Genomic DNA, 8,343 nt, shown 5'->3' with positions numbered 1-8,343 from the left:
CTGGATGTGAAAAGATATGAACATTTTAAGGGTCCTGACATAAAATTTCATTTGCATGAAATTCATTCAATTCATTCAAATGTCATTTCAGAAAGTTGTACCAATTCACATTTTTTCCAAAGAGAAGCCTGTTTCCACCGCACAGCCTCCTCACCAAGAATGGATGCCACCATTTCAAATAATGTATTTGTTGTTTTTTCTCTCCATACAGAAGTGATAATGATACTCTTTATAAAAATTTAAATGTTGACAGAAACATACCCCTGAGAAAATGAAGGCCCTTCCTTCCCTCCTACTCCCTTGGCTTGCAAATGCAGAGTGGCTTCCTGTAGGTTCACCATCAAACCCACTCCACGACCTGCGGGGCCCTCCTCCTGGGCCCCTCAAGCAGCCCTCTGGGAAGACGGGTGGAAAAGGGTTCTTGGGCACAGGCCTGTGCTCACCGGTGTCAATGAGCCTTGTGCCCCTGACTATCCAGAGATAACCACCATAAACAGTTAGATAAATATTTACTTATGCAGATATCTTCCGTGTATATGTTATGACGGATTCTGGGGCTTTGTTTTTTAAACAAAATGATGTCATGCCAGATATACTTCTTCAAAACTAGTGTTTTTAATGTTCCATATGGATTTCTTCTGGGCCCTCTTCTCTATACATTTCTAAAGAAACTCATTCATTCATGGCTTTAAAAATATTCTGCGGGCTGACACCTCCTGAATTTATGTCTTCTCTAAGTCCCAGACTTACAAATACAACTACTTGCTTGACGTCTATGATTGGACGACTCTTAGGCATTTAAAACTTAACATGTCTGGGGCAGGCGTGGTGGCTCAGGCCTGTAATCCCAGCACTTTGGGAGGCCGAGGGGGGAGGACCCTGTCTCTATTAAAAAAAAAGAAAAACTCGACATGTTCAAAATGGAATTCTTGTTTCCACTGCTCAGTCCTGTCTTTCTACCCCAGCCTCCCTCATTTTAATAATGTCACTCCAGGCCACCCAGTTTCTGAAGATTGAATCCTGGAGGTTGTCTTTTCCTTCTGACCAACACAACATCGATCATCAAGTCCTGTTAGTTCTCTCTCCTGGAGAGTCTCTTGCCCACCCACTTCCCCCGCTTCACCACCGTCATGCGGCCTGTACCATCGCCCCAGGCCCTCCCTGGCCTCCTTACCTTGCTCCTGCTTCCTGTACACTCCTCTTTCTGAAGAGCGGCTGTAATCAGCTTCCTAGAATGAATCCAGCTGTTCTGCTCCCATGCGTGGAACTCATCAGAGCCCTCCAATGGCATTCACGCTTCTTGCCGTGGTCTGCGAGGCCCTGTCTAACTGCCCAGCTCTCACCTCCACTTCTCTCATGCCAACCTCCCTCCCCATCCTGTGCTCCAATCGCACCGGTCTGCTGCTTTCTCACGGGAAGAATTTGCCTTTGCCGAGCCCTTCTTCTGCAGCTTCCACCTCCCACTCTTTGCCTGCCTAAATCCTTTTCGGTTCTCATTGATTTAACTATTTTCCTGGTGTTTCAAAATTTTCAGTGTTGTAAACAACAGTGCATTGAACATCTGAATGCATTCACTTTTGTCCCACGACTTCATTCTTTCCTTGGCATAAATTCCCAGAAGTGAAATTGCTAGGGAGAAGGGAATTCTTATGTTAAATTTTGGTGTGTGCAAAAGTGTGGTGTCTTCATGATCCTACTGATTTTCCTCCCTATATTCATCCTCCCAGGAGAAGCAGACCCCAGACGAGGGTTTGAGAGCATGTGGTTCCCGTGTTGCCATCCTTCCAAGCAGGACGCCCTACTCCCTTCCAGGAGTGCGGAGACCCCTCAGATGGAAGCCTGGAGGCCCCTCTGTACCTGCCTGCAGCCCTCTGAGTCAAGGGCTTTGGGGGCGTCTGTTTGGCCACTGGCCTTCCCCACTTTCTCCGTCTTCCATCCTTCACTAGAGTGTTGGGGCTATCTTTCTAGGCTGCCTTGGGCCCCACCTTTATGGTAGGTAACAGAAAAACGCTGCCGTTTCAGAGAGAGAGAGGGTACCTTTCTCTCGTTTCCAGAATGAAGGCAGGTTTGTTCATATTCTTATATTCTGTAGGCCAGTGTTTCAAACTTGTCTGATATCAAGAATCCTTCTGAGCACTTGTTATAAATGTAAGCCTGTCTCCTCCACAGAGATTCGGCTTTGGGATCTGGGAGATGACAGGTCTCAACGGTTTGTGTTTTTCCCAGTGTCCTGGTGATTTTAGTGATCAGGGAAGTTTAGACAATGATTCTACAGGTCATGTCCACGAGGAGCAGCCCAGGCACTCAACTCCAGGATTCACATCGCCGTTTTTCACCAAGCACTTTCCATGGCAGGGCACTGATTTGATGCCATATACATCATCTGATTTTGTGCTGAGGATAGTCATTGTGATCCTAAGCACAGTTATCCTTAAGTTGCTGCTGAGAAAACTGAGGCTGTGAGAGACGGGCTGGTTTTGGCTTGATCAGGCCACAAAGCTGGGAAGTGGTGGAGCCTGAATCTGAATCCAAGGTTTCTGAGACCTGGCGTGGCAGGCCAGGTCCCACTGACAGCGGAACAGGCAGGCCTCCATGACAACTGTGTCAGCACTGACTGAGTGGTTAGGTTAAATATTAAAAGCTGATAGAGCCAGTGTCCTCATACGAAGCCTGGAATGTAACAAAGCCCACCAAGAGTTCTGCCCGGGCCTTTCCTGGGCCTTGAAGCACGACACGATCATGAATGAATTCTTAACAGGACCCGTGTAGGATTGAACAAGTTTTACTGGGGGTCTGAAGAAACCCCCCAGACCTCCACAAACAAGTTTTATCGGGAGTCTAAAGGAACTCCCCAGACCTCTATGATTTAGCAGGAGACACGATAAGGGTAATCACCCCGTCACCTGGACCCATCTAGAGTAAGTAAATTTACTGAGGCTCCAGAGAAAGGTCTTCAAAACTCAGACAATAGTTCTATTGGAAAAAGTTAAACACTTACATCTTTAGCTGAAGGCACATTTACATGTAGACATATAGCTTAGAAGGTACATAAGCTCCGGAAAGCTTTGTAATTTTAGGTTGGTCTGGTGAGATTTTCCAGGTTTTCTCCCTGTACCGCATTACAGAAATAAACTCTCTTCTTTCCCAGCTCACTGCGTCTTGTTATTGGGCATTGAGATAAGCAGCCCTTGATCTGGGAACACGGGGGAGTCTCTGAAGCCCACATCGACACCTGTCACGATGCCACTCTGCACAGCCACCAACCCCTGCTCCTCAGAATGTGGTTGGCAAACCCACATGGCCAGTATCCCCTGGGAGCTGGTTAAAAATGCAGAACCTCGGGCCACCTCCAGGCCTCCTGAGTCAAATCTGCATTTTAATAAACTTGCCTGGTGACTCTCATTCATATTAAAGGATAAGAAGCCCTGGAAGCTGCAGAGGGATTGGAGCACGGGTCACTTGAGAGAGACAAAGGGGCATTAGTGTGTGTGTGCGCGCGCGTGTGTGCATGTGTGTGTGCATGTGTGTGTACATGTGTGTATGTGTGTATGCGTGTGTATGTGCCTGTGTGTGCGTGTGTACATGTGTGTATGCGTGTGTGCGTGTGTATGTGCCTGTGTGTGTGTATGTGCCTGTGTGTGCATGTGTGTGCATGTGTGTGTGTGTGCTTGTACACAGGGATATGTGTAGCTTGGAAAGGTCTAAAAGTTCAGAGACACCATGTCCTCCCTCAGATATCATCACTTCCACAGCCTATTTGGTGGAAAATTGTTCCCAACTAAAGGCTAAGACTTTTAATTCTTGAAACTGAGTCATGTGCGGACTGCTCATCTGTGATCCAAAATGTCAGCCGAGAGACGGCGCCAGGAGAAGCCTCTCCAGGGCCTGGCTGACCAGCTTCCAAACGTGGGGACACGGGAAAGAAAGTGCTGCTTTCTCCTGGGAGGTCTCTCGACTTCTGGAATGAGGCCCCTGAGGGTGCATTGCCGGACATTTCTCTGCATCTTTAAAACCAGTTTTTATTTGTTATGTTTTTTTCTCGAGTGCCTGGATGATCTGAGAGTTTAGCCAGTATCACATAACCTCTCGACTCTTCTGATTTTGGGCCTTTTCTCTGATAAACTCAAAGACAAGCAAGCAAGCAAGCAAATTAGATGACTACGGTATACAAAACGTCAAGACTGGCCCCAAATGGGTCAATAGCACCATCTTTAGGCCATGTGTGAGTATTGCATCTACCAGTTTTCAGCTAGTGAAAGTTCACCTGTGGTTAACTAAAGCAGAATAAAATACACCTGTGCACTTGTGGTTAACTAAAGCAAAGTAAAAATGTCCCTGCTGGAAGGGCGAGGTGGCTCACACCTGTAATCCCAGCATCTTGGGAGGCCAAGGTGGATGGATCACGAAGTGTCGAGATCGAGACCATCCTGGCCAACATGGTGAAACCCCATCTCTACTAAAAATACAAAAATTAGCTGGGCGTGGTGGCGGGCTGGCGGGCTCCTGTAATCCCAGCTACTCAGGAGGCTGAGGCATGAGAATCACTTGAAGGCAGGAGGCAGAGTTTGCAATGAGCCAAGATAGCGCCACTGCACTCCAGCCTAGCGACAGAGCGAGACTGTTTCAAACAAAACAAAATAAGCCAAGACAAAACAAAACAATCCCTGTCACACTGGGAGGCATAGAAACACCTCAAAGAATGAGAAAGTGGAAAGGAAATGCTGTCTTCAAGGAACTCAGTTAACACCTGATTATATCCACATGCAATATTTGAATCAAGTTTGCTACAAGTAGTGGAAAGGAACCAGGTTGAGGAGGATGCCAAGAGCAGAGCATATTTCTGATGACTCTGAGCAGGGTGCATAGACCACAGAGCTCCCCAAGGAGTGGGAGGAGCTTATTGAACAGGGGTTAGAAAATGTTTGTACAGGAATATTAACAAAAAGACTAAATAGGAAAACCTGTGGGCTGCCCAAGGGAACTTTACATCCTTAAGTGCTTACAATCGAAAAGAAGTTAAAAGTTAATGGGCTAAGTAACCAACTTGAGAAGTTACAAAAAGAATATTCAAAGAAAGTAGGAGGATGAAAACTCATAATTATAAGGGAAGAAATTAATTAAACAGAAAATAAGCATGTAATAGGAAGAACCACAAAAGCTAGAGGCTGGTTTTTTGAAAAGATGAAAGAATAAAAACTGATAATTCTCTGGCAACATTGATCAAGAAAAAAAGGGAAAAGTAACCCAAAAAAAAGGTGGGCGCGGGAGCTGTAACTACAAAGCATTAGTTCCAGGGTTCCACCTGTCTGCTTGTAAAAAGACAATTGAAATTCCACATTAGATCTCACCCTTACACGTTTTCACATCCTTTTCCTCTTTGATTTCCATGAAGTTAGCATGAGCAATGTTTTCTTCCTTGATATGTAATAATAAAAAGCTGACATTTGTTAAATGCATATTATGTGCAAAGCACTATGCAATGAAATCCCACAATGCGTCCCTGGGGCTGTCATCATCATCCCCACTTCATAGATCTGGAAACTGAGGCTTGGGAGATAGATCTCCACTTAACAGATGTGGAAGTGGAGATATCTCTGTTGTTCTGTTGATTTCTAACACAGCACAGCTGGAAACCAACAGCACCAGGACTCCGAGTGAGCGGTCAGGGCCTAGGGCATCTCCTGACCACAGAGGGAGCAGGCAGCAGAGCCAGGACAGAACCCAGGTCTTTTGACAAAAAGTCCTCATGACCCCAGGACTGCCTGTGCCAGAAAGGCAATTCTGGAGGATGTTTTTATTTTTTTCTCTCCCTCTCTAAATTGAACAGGGATGTACTTTGCAACTCTGGAATCCATGGAGGCAATTTTGGTCCTTGGACACAGATGCTAACATGGCCCTGATCACATGGGGAAAATTTACAAGGACCTGGAGGTCAAGCAGCCTCTAACTCAGGTTTGTCCCTGGCCTGCTTTGGAATTGTCTCTCTAAATAGGCTTTTGTCCACTGGTACTGGGCTAACCTACTTTTGGGGGCTTCAGGATAAAACCTGAGGCCAACTGTGGTGCTGCAAATCCTATTTTAATAGGAGTGAGCTGCATAATCGAAGGTTCTTGGTGCAATGTGTGGTTCCTTCAAGTGCCGTGATTCCTGTGTCACATTAAATCCAGGGTCCACAAACTATGGACCTCAGACTAAATCTGTAAACCTGTTGTTTTCATATGTTCCAAAAAGTGTAGTTAATGATTGTCAAGAAAGAAATCCACCCCCCTCCCCCGCTTTTAAATGGTTGGTGAAAAAAATCAAAAGATGAATAGTATTTTGTGACATCTGAAAATTATGTAAAATTGTAATTTCAGCATCCTTAAATAAAGCTTTATTGGAACACAGCCACACTCATTCATTCACATACTCTACGGCAGCTTCTTCCTTCAATGGCAGAGTTGAGTCATTGCAGCAGAGACCATACAACGTGTGAGCCTAAAATACTTGCTATTAATATTTAAGAAAAAGCTTGTGCTAACGTATCATTACAGAACTTCATTTTACTTTTTCCTTTTCAGCTTTTATTTTGGATTCAGCAGGTATGAGTGCGGGTTTGTGAGCTGGGTATATTGTGTGGTGCTGAAGTTTGGGGTACAAATAATTCTGTCACTCAGGTGCCAAGCATGGTAGCCAACAGTGAGGTTTTGACCCTTGCCCTCCTCCCCTCCTCCCTTCTCTAGTAGTCCCCATGTCCATTGTTGCCATCATTATGCCATGAGTACCTGATGCTTAGCTCCCACGTACACCTGAGAACATGTGGCATTTGGTTTTCTGTTCCTGTTTTAATTGTCTTAGGATAATGGCCTCCAGCTGCATACATGTTGTTGTAAAGGACATGATTTCATTCTTTTATATGACTGCATAATATTCCACGGTGTATATATGCCACGTTTTCTTTGTCCAATCCACTGTTGATGGGCATCTAGGTTGATTCCATGACTTTGCTATTGTGAATAGTGCTGTGATGAACATGTGAGTGCAAGTATCTTTTTGGTAGAATGTTTGCTAGGCTGGGTGCAGTGGGTCACACCTGTAATACCAGCCCTTTGGAAGATTGAGGTGGGCAGATCACCTGAGGTTGGGAGTTCAAGATCAGCCTTACCACCATGGAGAAACCCTGTCTCTACTAAAAATACAAAATTAGCTGGGTGTGGTGGCACATGCCTGTAATCACAGCTACTTGGGAGGCTAAGGCAGGGGAATCACTTGAACCTGGGAGGCAGAGGTTGTGGTGAGCCGAGATGGCACCATTGCACTCCAGCCTGGGCAACAAGAGTGAAATTCCATCTCGAAAAAAAAAAAAAAAAAGAATGATTTGTTTGCTTTTGGATGAATACACAGTAATGGGATTGCTAAGTCAAATGGTAGTTCTGTTTTAAGTTCTTTGAGAAGTCTCCAAACTGCTTTCCACAGTGGCTGAACTAATTTACATTCCCACCAGCAGCATAAGGGTTCCCCCTTGCTCCATAGCCTCACCAACATCTTTTGTTTTCTGACTTTTTAATAATGGCCATTGTGACTGCCGTGAGATGGTATCTCGTTGTGGTTTTGATTTGCATTTCTCTTATGATTAGTGATGATGAGCATTTTGTCATGTTTGTCGGCTGCTTGTATGTCTTCTTTAGAAACATGCCTTCTCAAGTCTTTTGCCCATTTTTTAATGGGGTGTGTGTGTGTGTGTGTGTGTGTGTGTGTTGAATTAAGTTTCTTATGGGTTCTGGATATTAAGCCTTTTGTTGAATGCATACTTTGCAAATATTTCCTCCCATTCTGTAGGTTGTCTGTTTACTCTGCTGCTGGTTTCCTCTGCTGTGCAGAAGCTCTTTAATTACCTCTCGTTTGTCAATTTTTATTTTTGTTGCAATTGCTTGTGAGGACTTTGTCATAAGTTGTTTCCTAAGGCGTATGTCCAGAGTGGTATTTTCTAGGCTTTCTTCTAGGATTCTCATAATAATTTAGATTTAATAGAAACCCCTCTCAAGAAAAACAAGCAAAAGAAAACATTTTCAAAATACATGTTGATTATGTTTGTATATTTTAAAATTCTTTCTCTCTTTTCCTAGCAGAGAAAAACCCAATCGTCCTGAGACTCTGCAGACACACACACAGCTTACTTGGGTTTTATCTTGGAGCTCCTCTGCCCTCAGGCATTTGGGGAGAAGGACTCTGGCTCAGGCTGGGATTTTCGGAGCCAGGTTGAGTGACAAGGTTGGGCTAAATAGTTTATAGTGTTGGTATAAAGATGAAATTGGGATACCATGAGATGGCCAGGGCATTCAGTCACCCCTGATTCAAGACCTC

This window comes from Cebus imitator, unplaced genomic scaffold (genome assembly GCF_001604975.1).
Source record: "Cebus imitator isolate Cc_AM_T3 unplaced genomic scaffold, Cebus_imitator-1.0 Scaffold129, whole genome shotgun sequence".
Taxonomy (NCBI): Eukaryota; Metazoa; Chordata; class Mammalia; order Primates; family Cebidae; genus Cebus; species Cebus imitator.
The sequence above is the reverse complement of the archived record's forward strand: the minus strand, read 5'-3'. Positions refer to the sequence as shown.